This window comes from Cynocephalus volans, chromosome 1, assembly GCF_027409185.1.
Source record: "Cynocephalus volans isolate mCynVol1 chromosome 1, mCynVol1.pri, whole genome shotgun sequence".
Lineage (NCBI taxonomy): Eukaryota > Metazoa > Chordata > Mammalia > Dermoptera > Cynocephalidae > Cynocephalus > Cynocephalus volans.
The window spans coordinates 84124288-84138566 of record NC_084460.1 but is presented as its reverse complement, the minus strand read 5'-3'; the positions used below and the strand labels follow the sequence as shown (position 1 = coordinate 84138566).

The window sequence follows — 14279 nt, the reverse complement described above, 5'->3', positions numbered from 1 at the left end:
ACATGAGTTGTGTAGAAACTCTGATCTGGGCCTGAGTTTTTTCATCAAACTGCACCCCGTGCAATTCTGCATTCCTGAGGTCCTGTGCTGATCGGGGGGCTGATTGGCTGTCCTTGCTGCGTCCCAGTGTTCTCCTAGTGGGACTGTCTCCCCCACCACCCATGCTCTAAACACTTCCCATGGAATGGGCCCTGTGCCGGTCCCTTGTGATGATTCACTGGCCTCTGAATGGCTCCTCTTTTTCAGCTGTTCTGGCTCCTCGCTCCTGTGTGGGGCCACAGGAACCCTATTAGTGGTCCTGCTGTCCTGGGGGCCACCAACGCCCTCTTTTCTCCTGCTGCCTCCAAGTAACTCCATCTAAAAGGCACAGCTGTGGCTTCTGCCGGCTCCTGCTTCATGCCCTCAGCAGCTCGAGACTTAAAACAGCCATGGCCCGAAATGCTCAAAGCAGTTTTTTTTTTCTCTCATCATGGTTTTTCCTGCCTTCATGAACTCCATAGGTCTCTCCTCTTCCCATGAGCTCCAGAGGCCCCAGCTTGGCTGATGTTAAATTTTTATAGTTGTAAATTGGTTGATTTGTGGGAGAGTGCCACTGGGGACCATCTATTCTGCCATCTTGACTGGAACCTCCCCTGAAAATTACCTTTTATGAGCGTAACATTATTGGCACACTAACAAAAAACTTCCCGAAAACATTAGATGTGTAAGGTTTTTTGATCAGGTTATATTTGATTAAAGTTGGCTTAGATGAACTGAATATATTAAATATACTGTAAGGAAAGCCAGCCTGGGAGATTTTGCATGTATAAATTTCTTATCACAAAGTCTGATTGATCCTTTCTATATCAGGGTTTGCTATAAGAGAAAAATAGGTGTACTTTACTAAAAACCACAGGTCTAAATGTCTGTGGATGAGTTTTTCTTCCCAATTTAAGGATGGGGAGTGAGGAGGAAACACACAGAGAAACATCCCATACCTCCTCCCCTGCCTTCCCATTTTCTTTTTGTCATACTCTATCTCTGTTACTGTGTGAATCTATCCAGTTATAAATTCTAAATTAAATGGTTGTCCTATATGAAAAGTCAACCTCACTGGATTAAGATATTTTGTGATTTGCAATTGAATAAGCTGCAACTAGGGGTACATATAATACACGTCCCCACTCATTCACAACAAGCAAAGTAAAAATACCTGTAGTGGATTGAATTATGTCCCCCCAAAACTCCCTGAAGCTTAAATTGTGTCCCCAAAGTTTTATGTATTAGAAACTTAGCCCCCACTGTGACTCTTAAGAGGGAAGGAAATCTTATTATGGTAATTGAAAGGTGGAGCCTTGAAGAGGTGATTAGATTGTAGGACTGTGCAGTAGTGAATGGATTAAAAATGGTGGTCAGGGGTGTGGTTCTGAGGGCTTTAAAATAAGAGGAGAGTCAGTCTGTCTGTCTGTCTGTCTGTCTGTCTCTCTCTCTCTGCTCTCACTGCTTCCACCATCTTGCAGTGTGAGCCCGCTGGGTCACTGTCACCACCACCAGATGGACTCTGGACTTCCCAGCCTCAGAAACTGTAAGCAATAAATTTTGTTTTCTTTGTAAATCACCATTTCAGGTATTTTGTTATAAGCAACAAAAACGGACTAATACAATACCCAATCCATTTGAGTATTGTTATAACCAACTTTTCTCCCTCACATTAACAAAGCATAAAACAGTAACTATCAATGTGCACATAATAAAGTTGCTTCAGTGTTTTCAATTATAAGAACATGGAATGGCAAACATAATGTGTTAGAGATAATATCCTTTTTTTTCTTTTAGGTTCAGCTTTTTATTTAACGTGTTACCAAAGAGGTTTAGTCAAAAAGACCAAAGCCCATGTCATCATCACACTCCTCAGATTCTTCTTTCTTTGCTTCTACTTTTTTCTCCCCAGCTGGGGCAGCAGCCAGAGGAGGGCAGGACCTCCTGCTGGTGCAGCACCAGCTGCTGGAGTAGGTCTGCTGGCCCCTACATTGCAGGTGAAGCTCCCAATGTTGACACTGGCCAGGGCCTTTGCAAACAAGCCAAGTCAAAAAGGTTCAACATTTATACCAGCTCCTTTAATGAGGGCACTGCTCTTATCCTCCATGATTGTCACCTCATCATTGTACAGCATGAGAGCTGAGCAGATGCGGGTGAGTTTGGAGACAGAGGCCATGATGAGGGCTAGTGGGGGGCTGGCACTTCCGGGATTGGCGCTAGTCATGAGATGAAGTGAGGACCTCACCCCAACGTGACCATAGCTTCCCCGGAAGGACTGAGTACCTTGGTGGCAGATGAGGAAATATATCCTCCATTATTATTCTCAAAACAATTACGAACAATAAGCAAATCACTGCTTACTGAAAATATTGGAGAAATTATTATGGAACAACACATTCACTATTTCCTGTAAGCAAAAGAATCCAAACTTACCCTTAACTCTCAGTTAAGGACTTAACTTCAATAGTACATAAATGCACATTTTCACAGGCTACTATTGACATTCATTCATCCAACTGACTATCAATAAGCAAAGGCTTCTAACACCAGGGTATTCTACTAGTTACTGAAGTTGGTAGACCTTAACAAGAAGGAATCATGCAAGAAATAGTTCTAATGAAGTATTTATAATTGCTATGAATACAGGCTACAATATATACAAAACAAAATTTTATAAAATTGAATCCAGCAATATAAAAAAAGAAATACATCATGTCCAAGTGTTTTCTCCCAGGAATATGAGCAAGACTGGTTTAACATTAGAAAATCACCCAGTGAAATGCAACATATCAATAGTCTAAGATAGAAAATACATATGATCATCTCAATAGACGCAGAAAAGGCACTTGAAAAAATGAAACGTTCTTTCATGATTTTAAAAAAACTTGAAGCCTACTAAGAATAGAAGAAAATGTCTTCAAACTGAAAAGGGCATCTATGTAAAACCTACAGCTAACATCTTGTTTAATGGTGAAAGATTGAATGCTTTCTCCCTAAAATCAGGAATAAACAGAAGATATTCAATCTTATCACTTCTATTCAAAATTGTGCTGGAGATTCTAGCTAGGATAATAAAATAAGAATAAGAAATAAAAGGTATCCAGATCTGAAAGCTTTGTCTTTTCACAGACAATGTAATTGTCTATGTAGAACATCCCAAAGAATTTTTAAAAAATTATAATCTCTAAGTGAGTTTGTTTAACCAAATTGCAGGATAGAACTATTCAAAACAGAATTGTATTTCTATATACTAACAAGAAACAACTGAAAATTGAAACTTAAAGAAAAATCTATTTATGACAACACCCCAGAACGTGAAATACTTAGAAATAAATTTAACAAACATATGTAAGATCTATATGATAAAAACTATAAAACTCTGATGAAAGAAATCAAAGACGAATGAAACAAATGTATAGCTACATATACCATTTTCATGGATTGGAAGACAACACAGCTAAAATGTCAATTCTCCCCAAACTGATCTGTAGAGTCAATGAAACTCTAATCAAAATCCCATCTGAATTTTTTTTTAAACAGAAATCAACAAGCTGGTTCTAAAATTTATAAAGAAAGGGAAAAGAATAAAATTAGAGGATTCACTAATTTCAAGACTAGTATAGAGCTGTGCTCAAGGCAGTATGGTACTGGGTGAAAGGACAGACAGATCAATGGAACAGAACAGAGAATTCAGAACAGACATACTCATATGTGATCAACTGCTATTTTAGAAAGGCAATTCAGTGGAAGAAAGATATCTTTTTGACAAATGGTACTAGAAAAATTAGATGTCCATATGCAAAGCAAACAATCTCAACCACATACTTCATACCATATGTAAAAATTAATGAAAAATAGATCATAGATCTAAATGTAAAACCTAAACTCTAAAAATTCTAGAAGAAAATATAGGAGCAAAGTTTTACATTCTCTTGTTAGGGAAAAATTGCTTAGATATAACATTAAAAGCACAATACATACAAGAAAAACTGATAAACTGGTCTTAATCACAATTAAGAACTTCTGTTCTTCAAAAGACACTGTTAAGAGAATGAAAACATGCCACAAACTATGAAAAATATGTGCAAATCACATATCTGATAAAGAACCTTTAATCATAATACACACAATTTTCAAAACTCTGCAAGTGAAAAGCAACCCAATTTTAAAAAATGAACAAAGATCTATGATGGCAAATAAGCACATTAAGAGTGCTCAATAATATTTATCATGAAGGAAATGCAGATTAAAACCACAACGCAATAATTCTACATAGTCACAGGAGTGACCAAAGCAAATCAAAAACTAACAATACCAAGTACTGCCAAGTATGTAGAACAACTGGATTTCTTGTACATTGCTGTTGGCAGCACAAAATGATTCAGCTACTATGGAAAAGAGTTTAAAGTTTTTCATAATGTTAAACATAATTATTATACTACCCAGCAATTCCAGTCTTAGGTATTTACCCAAGTGGAACAAAAACCTATGTTCACACAAAATCCTATCTGAGAATGTTACAATAATTTAATTCATAATCATCCCAAATTGAAAACAGCAGCATCCTTCAATTAATTAATTCATACAATGGAATACTACTCAGTAATGAAAAACAAATAAATGACTGATACATGCAACAACATGGATAAATCTAAAATGCATTATTCTAAGTCAAAGAAGCTAGACTCAAAAGGCTAGATTTTATATGATTCCATTTATATGACATAACTGAAAACTCTGACTGTAGGGACAAAAAATAGATCAGTGGTTTCCAGGAGTTAGGAGTGGTGGGAGGGGTTCTCTAAAAAGGCATGAGGGAATTTTGTAGGATGATGAAATTATTCCACATTTTCATTCTAGGTGTTGTTACTTGACTGTTTGCATTTGTCAAAAACCGAAAAACTCATGAAAAAGGATACATTTTACTGTATATATATCATTAATTTAAAAAAGACATCAAGAAAATAAACAGGCAAGGCACAGTCTGGAAATATTTATAAGGTACATATCTGACTTGGGTCCAAAACGTACAAATAATTGTATAACCCAATAGTATAAGCAATTTCTTTTAAAAATGGGCAAAAGACACGAGCAGATACTTCACAAAAGTATACAAATTAATAAGTGCTTGCATGAAAGGATGCTCAACACCATTAGTCATCAGAGGACAGCACATTAAAGTGAAATGAAATACAACACCCTCTGCAACAACACCAAATGATGTCAAGGAGTGGAGCAAATGGAACTTTCATACATTCTTTGTGGAAATACAAAATGGTTACAGCCACTTCGGAAAAGTTTGGCAGTTTCTTATAAAGTTAAAGCTATACTTCCAAGCAATCCCATTCCTAAGTATTTATCCAAGAGAAATGAAAATATATGTTCCAACAGACTTGTACCCAAATGTTCAAATAAGTTTTACTCATAAAAACCATAAACTGGAAACAATCTACACATCCACCATGCTGAGGGACAAACAAACTGGTATAGCCAAACAATGACTCAGCAATATAAAGAACTGATGCTCACAACAATGCAGACAAATCTAAAAGCATTATGCCAAGCTTAAGACTACAAAAAAGACTATATACTGTATGAATCCATTTACAAGGCACTTTAAAAATAGCAAAACTAGTGACATAAAGCAACTTAGTGGTTGCTAAGGTCTGGGGATGGGAAGAGAGAATTGACTTCATAGGAATACAAAGAAACTTTTTTGGAGTAATGTAAATGTTCTTTATCAAAAATGTTGGTCATAGTCATGCAACTGTATATTTGTCAAAATTCATTAAATTTTATACAAAATATTAGTGAATTTTATGTTTAAATTAAATCTTTTTTTAGACCTCTCTAAGTTCTCTTCATAACCACAGAACAATCAGAAAATAAAGACAAGGCAAAACCAATTTTTTAATGACTCTTAAACCCCACTGTCCAGACACAATAACCACAATAAGTGTTTTGATGTATACCATCCTAGATATTTTTCAATGTAAATATTAACTTTTGCTCAAAACTAAACTAAAATAGAATAAAATTCTGCACACTGTTCAGGATCTTTTTAGAAATTCCAAACTATATCACAAACATATTTTCAATTCAATAAATTCAGCATGTACATTAAAAACAAACAAACAAAAAAGGCAAGTTACACTGTGATGCTCCTAGTTGTGAACGAACACCAAAACTTCCTACTGTGTAATGTCTTTTGTCACCATAAATTACCTGAACATTTGCAAAACTTGTTTTTATTAATATATAACTCAATTTAATTCACAGATCTTGGATTCTCTAAGGAATATAGTCTCCAACTTTGCTAAAGAAAATTCAAACAAATCCTTCATATAAATAGAATAAAACCTTTACTTTTGTGGGATGACAGGACAACTAGAAAAATAACAGTTAACACTAAATAAACATTAATAAAAGATTTTTTGGAAAGGAGAAAGGATTATTTGTTGCCATCGACTATTTCTAAATTTAGAGGAAGATGCTGTACTCACATACAAAAAGGGCCACTACTTAAACAGTTTTATTATTATTATTATTATTATGAAAGAAAAAAGAAACCCCAGGGTCTAAAATGTAATGAGTGATCCTATTAGTTCCACCAGACTAAAATCATACAGTCTACGTATGTGGTCTTTTCAGCCACATCTGTCATGAACCATTTTTACATCACAAAGTGCAAAATACTGAGCACTGATTTACTAGATGAGACTTGGGAACGTATTCATCATTTGATATCCCCCTAAAAGAAAAATTGGCTCATAAGAAGATAGGTGGCAGTTCGCTCTTTGCAGTATGCACTCAGGACTCAAGCATTTTAGAATTGAATCCTAAAATAATCCTAGCAACGAAGAGAGAAAATCATAATGAATAAGGATTAAGTAAAATGGAAAAATAAAATCCCAATCACGATTTCTTAAAATCCAAATATTTTGCTTGGCTAGAAAATATGAATCTATTATTAAAAATATTAAAATATGTAAAAATGTATATATAAAATACTAACCACGTAGTAGATGCTCAATAAATGATACTCTCATTATTTTAAATACTTTATGGATCACATTTTTACTAAGCATTTTATAAAATGATCTTCCTTTCAAAAGCTCTTACAGCAATATAGAATTTTTACTTAACATAAAATGTATACCTTTTATTTCATTACATTAATTATTTCTTTGATTTCTCTAAAGTCCACATTAATCCCTTTTTGGTAAATTTCTTTCCATAATGTTATTTTACTCATCAAAAAACCAGACATATAATTTCTCCTATCAGAAAAGGTTGGCAATCAGTCCACATTTTTTAATGGCATAAATTTTAAAATATTAAAGTGTAACTGATTCTAAAAAACTCATTATATAATTCTACATTAGATAAATTATTTACAATGATTCTAAAACCACTAAAAAAGACCTGCATATTTGATATATAAACAAGCATCTAAATCTTATACACTTGTCAGTCTTTCAATAATGAAGTCGGGGAAATAAATTCACAGACACCCTAGTGAATTGGCAACTGTAAGTGACAGAAGCCCTTCTAAATCCTCTGTTTACACTGGGGATTAGTGGAGTAGATTTTGAGTTGCACATTGAACAGTCCATGGTCAAGGGAACCTGCTCCCTGTCAGCCCTCAGGGCATAAGGACAAAGCATGGTCCTGGTAGGAAGTGACCCATAAACGTATTCCTACCCAGGATTTATACAAAGCCAGTCTGCCTCATAGAAACTCCATATGACCATTAACTGGCCTGCAAGGCCTGCCAGGAGGCCTAATTACAGGTCTACAGAGCCCAATAACAAAAGCTGAAGGGCTTTAGCCTAGGGATGATCTGCTTTATACTGACTTGAGAGAGTCTATATAGAGGACCCAAAAGAAAGAGGTTTAGCTTTAAAATTCTCCCCTGAGATGCAGCATTGTACTCAAGTCTAGAAAGCCCACATGCAACATACTTCAGCTAGGCTTAAACATACCACTTTCTCAAAATTAACATTCAACTACTGTCTGCTTAACATCTGCTCAAACATGGCAAGTTGCTGTGATATTGTTAGACTCTAGCTGATAGCTTTCTTCTTACTAAATATTATTAGGGGTAAATAATAGCCTTTCAGATATAAATGTGTAACTGACGCTAAAACAAATAACTTATACTTTTTAAAAGCAATTTACCTAACAATTCTGTTTAGGAAGTGCTAATTTTATGTTTTTGGATTAACACAAAGCCAAAAACCATGTTCACTGCTGGAAACTGGAAGTTAGATTAATATTATCAATTTGATTTTGCATTAAAGCTATTCAATTTTATGTTGAATTTCTGAAGTTTGTTTGCATAAACCATGTTTGATGAAAACAAAAGTTCTAACCAATGTTTGAGTCAATTAAACTATTTAAGGTTTTATTCATTTGTTTCTTTTTAAAAGCACTATCTTTAATTCTTGATCACATCTGTGTATGCATGCTGGTACAAAAGAGATATGTGGCTCAACTTACTCTTCTTTATCTCATAAAGCCACTCTGGTGATGCCATAAAAATCTACTACTCCTACTAGCTAACAATTATGGAATGCTCAGCTATGTGGTAAGTGCTATTCTAAAGACTTTATTATATTAATTCACTTAGTTCTCATAAAAACTCTAAAAGGCACATATTATTATTATTGTTATTATTCTCATTTGTAAATGAAAAATTGAAGCTCAGCAGGCTTTAACAACTTTCCTATGGTTTTATCAGTAAATAGTGGAGCTAGCAATGGCATCCAGGCCATCTGACTGAAAATTTAATACTAATTGCCTTTCATACTAATTGCTAACATTTACTGAATACTTACTATGTCCCAGGCACTGTTCTAAGTGTTTTACAAATGTTAACTCAATTTAACTCCATAACAACAAAAACCTATTAGTTATCTACTACTAATATCTTCATTTTACAGATGAGGAAACTAAAGGTCAGTAAAGGAGAAGTAATCTGCCCCAGCACAAAATTAGTGAAGCCAGATATAAATTTAGACTACCAACATACGGACAAAAAGAAGTCTACATGAGAAAAAAAAGAAATATGAAATCTACTTATTTATATGAAACAGAAATTAACTTTTCAATCACTTGCTCTGTTTCTTTGGGTTTGCCCTAACATGAAAGCCTCTCACAATAAATCAGCCTATTTCTCAGAGTCACAAATCAGTGGTCAGAAAACTACAGAGAAAAACCTCTGATGGCTTTAAATCAGGGTAAAGCAGAGTAGCTTTCTATGCTCCCCAGAAACAGTATAAAATTATGAAAGCAATCTCATTTGTAATTCTTGGAATCACAAATATTCAATGTTAAGACTGGACTTTAGAGAAGTGTTAGAACTTCTAAGATCACATGGCTATGAAGAGAAAGGTTCAGGACTTGGCTTCCAGGTACTTTATGGTTAACTAAGAAAATAAAATCTCAGTTCAGCATGCTGCGGAAGAATTGGGATGGGGTGAGGTACTTATGGTGTATTCCTAAGGAAAGTTTATCACCTGGATATAGTGTGAATGTGCGTATAATTAATCTGTGTTTTTATAATACTTAACCAATATCTGTCCCAAGAAAGGTCACTGAAATGCATGTCCATAGCTAGGTTTAAGATAAAACACTGATGATAATAAATCATTATCATAGATTTTCAAATTTACAAATTTAGCTATTACGAAAGCTCTATATGGTTAAGAAAAAGAACATTTTTTTCTTGAGTAAAACTTTAATTTTTTTGTATTATCAATAAAAAGAAACTCACTTCAGAATCAAAGGCTCATTTGAGGGTAGAAATGATTTTATCCTTAGGTAACTGCAGAACTAAGCATGACAGAATAAGGTGTGTATTTGGTAACATTTTCTATTGTCCGTCTATCTGCCCAGCATAACTCAGGGATTTAACCTATGGATAGAAATAGCTCAAGAGTCAGAATTCACTGGATATGAGTCTCAGTTGTCCCACTTATTATGTATGTAATCTTTCATAAGTCATTTAAGCTTTCAGGATATTTGTAAAATGGAGTTAATTAGCTTTCCATGCAGTGATGAGAGTCAAAGGATAAAAGATTTATCAAAATGCTTTGAAAACCATAAGACTCAATAGAAAGGGTTGTAGATATTATCCAGAAAAATGAAATATTATTACACAGAGATTTCTATGGTACATTGTTTTACCACACATGCACTAAAAGAAATTTCTACTTTTTCTTTTAAGATTGGAAATATAAAAATTACATGCATTAATAATTCTATTAAAAGTAAAATATTAAGGAGACCAGAGAAAGTTGTCTCGAAAACTATGCGAGAAGTGCTGCCATCTTATGCTGACAAAAATATGTATGTTTTGGAAAAATCTGTCCTCCAAATCATTCTTCAGACCCATGAGCACACTTAACATAAGATGATACTGCATTTTTGCAGAAAACCTAGATTATGTTGGGAATGGTACTAACAAGTCTCAAAGTGCAACAATAAGAGTAAAAGTGATGGAGACAAAGATGTCTTTAACTAAACTAATGAGTTTTCTTCCCTCCTGTATAATAATCATGTTTCATTATCTTTTCTGTCATAAACTACTTTAAAGTTTAAATATAAAATAGTCAGATTATATCATACATCTTCTGCTTTTGAAGCCAGGGAACTTTTTAGTGTATTTATTATAAAATCCATCAAACAGTGGTTAAAATGAATACACCAGAATTTGATAATTTTCAGATATCTAGATCATTTGATTCTCTACAATAATTTATTCACTAAAGATTAATAGCTGAAATTTTATTTGGTATCATACTACTATAGGTGCTGTTAAAACTGCTAGGAAAGAAACAGAAGTTTTAAAATTGGTTCCTGACCTTCAGAAGTTTATTTTACTGGGAAAATAAGTTTAACATTCATGAAATAATTAAATATTAGTAACAGTGGTATATGAATAAGTATCAGCATGAATGGTGTGCACAGACAAGGATTAAAAGAATTCAAAAAAGGAAATAAAGATTATATGCTGGAATGGTCAGGGAAATCATATGGAAACCTTATTTTCAGATGTGTCTTGAAGTTTTTGAAGAGGGGAAAAGGAACGAGGAAAATATTTCTAGAAGAGAAAACACCATGAGTGAAGATACCCAGGCAGGAAAAAAAAAAAGGGTAACTCAAAGGACAATGAGAAGAAGTACAGAATTGAATTCTAGGAAATAAAGTTAGAAAACTCTGTGGATCCACCATACAGAACCTTAAAATCTTAAGCACAGAAGTGTAAAACTGATTTTGTGAGGATCTGAGAGCCACTGAATAGTTTTGAACAAAGAGTAGCATTATCAAATCATGCCTGAGAAGGAATCATCTAGCAGTGGTGTTCACAAAAAGCAATACAGAAATAAACATTTTCCGGTGAAAACCATTTGCCAAGCTCTGAGCTAGGCACTTCACATGTTATAATATTTATCTTCACAACAATCCTACAAGGTAGTTATTATCTTTCCCTCTTACAAATGAGAAAATTATGACACAGAGAAGTCCCCAAACCTAAATACTTTCAAACAGGTAACTTAAATGTGTGACATGGTCCTGTTGAGACAATAGGAAACTGTTTTGTGTATTGCTGGTGTGAATGTAAAATGGTTCAGCCACTGTGGAAAAGTTTGGTGATTTCTCAAAAAGTTAAATGTAGAATTACCAAATGACCACACAACTACCCTCCTAGGTAAACACCCAAACAAAACTTGCCAACAAATACTCAAACAAGTACATGCATATTCATAGCAACACTATTCACAGTAGCCAAAAGATGGGAGCTTCCCAAATTTCCATCAATGGATGAGTGAATAAACAAATTGCGTATATACATACAATGGAATAGCATTCAGCAATAAAAAGGAATGAAGTACCGACATACTACAACAAGTCTGTACCTCCAAAACACACTAAGTGAAAGAAGCCAGAAATAAAAGGTCACATACTATATGATTCCATTTATAAGAAATATGCAGAATAGAGAAATACAGACACAGGCAGACTGGTGGTTGTCAAGGGCTTGGAGATAAGCAGCATGAGGAGAAACTGCTAGTAGGTAAGAAGTGGTAGAAATATTTTAGAACTAGATGGAGTTGGTGGTTAAACAACACGGTGAATGTATTAAATGCCAATGAACTGTTCCACTTTAAATAATTGTGACTAATTTTATGTTGTGTGAATTTCACCTCAATAAACTACTTTTTAAAAAATAGAGAACAATAGTGAATTAGAAAATACACATCTGTCATACATGATGTTTTTAAAACCCAATAACTCTGTTCTGGCTAAATAATAAACATTAAACTGCTCAAGGTCACAAGACAAGTAAGTGGTGAAGGCAGGGCTTAGGATATTTCCACTGTTCATTAGCATCACTCTGGAGAAGTAACAGAATTGAAGCAAGAAACCAATCAGGAGGTAATGGAATAAATTTTGGGTGAAATGTTTGGTGTTTAGACCAAGAAGATGGCAGGAGAAACACAATAAAGGGATAAATACAAAAAATATTTTAAAATCTGAATAATTAAGTCTGAGTGAATTATTGACAATGGAGAAGTCAAAGATTAAAAATTTCAAGGTTTTGAACCAAAGTATAAATATGTAATAGTTCAGTGCATATAAAATATGATTATAACAAATACAATAAAATCTCAGATTTCAAATTCATGTTTGGTCTGATATTCATGACACTCTACAGTTACATTTCGCTTAATGTTATTTTATGTCTTTCAAAATCATACCATCATTAATCATGGCTAAATGCTCTAAATATATTTTAATTCTAACTCAATAACTAAATAATGTTTACTAATATAATCAGTGACAATGCAATTACTAAATATAAAACTTTCCTGAGACTCACAACAAAAGTAAAAGACTAAGTCTAATCAGTAAGATTTATATATATGAACCCTATATACCAAGTTATGCTAACCCTAAGGCCATAAATCCTGCCTCAAGAATCTGGCATAAGGCCTGAAGTCCTTCCCCATACCCAATTTTAAGGCCCCAAAGTTGAGGGTGATTTCCCTGGTAACTCAAGTGAACTCTAAAGTGACAATGGGTACTACCAGACCTCCCTATCCGGTTACCTCAACTTTAGGACTAGGTTAGATTCTAACTGCAAGCCTTACCAGAATGTGTGCAAGTTCTTCTTACACCTCCTCCCTTTATTTTGTTTATTTTTAACAATACAATGAATACCTTTAATTCATCACCAAAACAGAGAATTAGAACCTTGACAGTAAGTTCTGTATGTGCTTATTTGCTCCCTCCCATCTATCCATCTGTCCCCTCTCCAAAGCCACAAGTTCTCATTAAAAACGATACTTAAGGGCCGAGCCCGTGGCGCACTTGGTAGAGTGCTGCGCTGGGAGCGCGGCGACTCTCCCGCCGCGGGTTCGGATCCCACATAGGAATGGCCAGTGCGCTCACTGGCTGAGTGCTGGTCATGAAAAAGACAAAAAAAAAAAAAAAAAAAAAAAAAAAAAAACGATACTTAATGTTTTTCAAAGGAGTTTAATATGTTACATCATTATTAGAAAGTAATGTATTCATGGAACTGGCATCAGAAAGCAAAGTCTGGTAAAAATGATTATTTATCTGGTGGCAATGAAAAGTAGCATATTGCTTTTATAAAATAATTCAGCAAAAATGTATAAAATGCTGTTCTAAATACTAATACCCTCCATCCTCATATAGTCAATTCCATAGTAACTAATCCCAAGAAAATAACCTAAAATATGAAAAATACAATGTATGAGAGGATGTTCATTACAGTGTTATTGGTAAGAAAGAAAAGCTGAAGACAACAAAAATGTTCAAGAAGAAAATGATTAAATAAATAATGCTACATTTAGCTTTGGTCTGTCCTTTACTTATCCAGGCCAAAAAGGCTTTTTTTTTTTTTTTTTTTTTTTAAAAGATGACCGGTAAGGGGATCTTAACCCTTGACTTGGTGTTGTCAGCACCACGCTCTCCCAAGTGAGCTAACCGGCCATCCCTATTATAGGGATCCTAACCCTTGGCCTTGGTGTTATCAGCACCACACTCTCCCAAGTGAGCCATGGGCTAGCCTTCAAAAAGGCTTTTAATTTGAAAACTTTCATATTTTTGAATGTTTCTCAAATTCACAGAACCCAGCTCTTCATCATTAATACAATTTAGAGTGTTAAATTTGTAAAAAAGGGGTCACAACTAAGATGAATATAAGCAAGTTATATACTATGAGGTTT

General features: G+C 34.3%; 1 protein-coding gene and 1 pseudogene across 3 annotated transcripts in view; both read right to left on the bottom strand.

Moving 5' to 3' along the window:
• Nucleotides 1–14279, bottom strand: part of RSRC1 (arginine and serine rich coiled-coil 1) — a 416602-nt gene that overhangs the window by 169260 nt on the left and 233063 nt on the right. The gene's annotated exons all lie outside the window — the stretch shown is intronic.
• On the bottom strand, nucleotides 1842–2194 carry LOC134363691 (large ribosomal subunit protein P1-like; annotated as a pseudogene).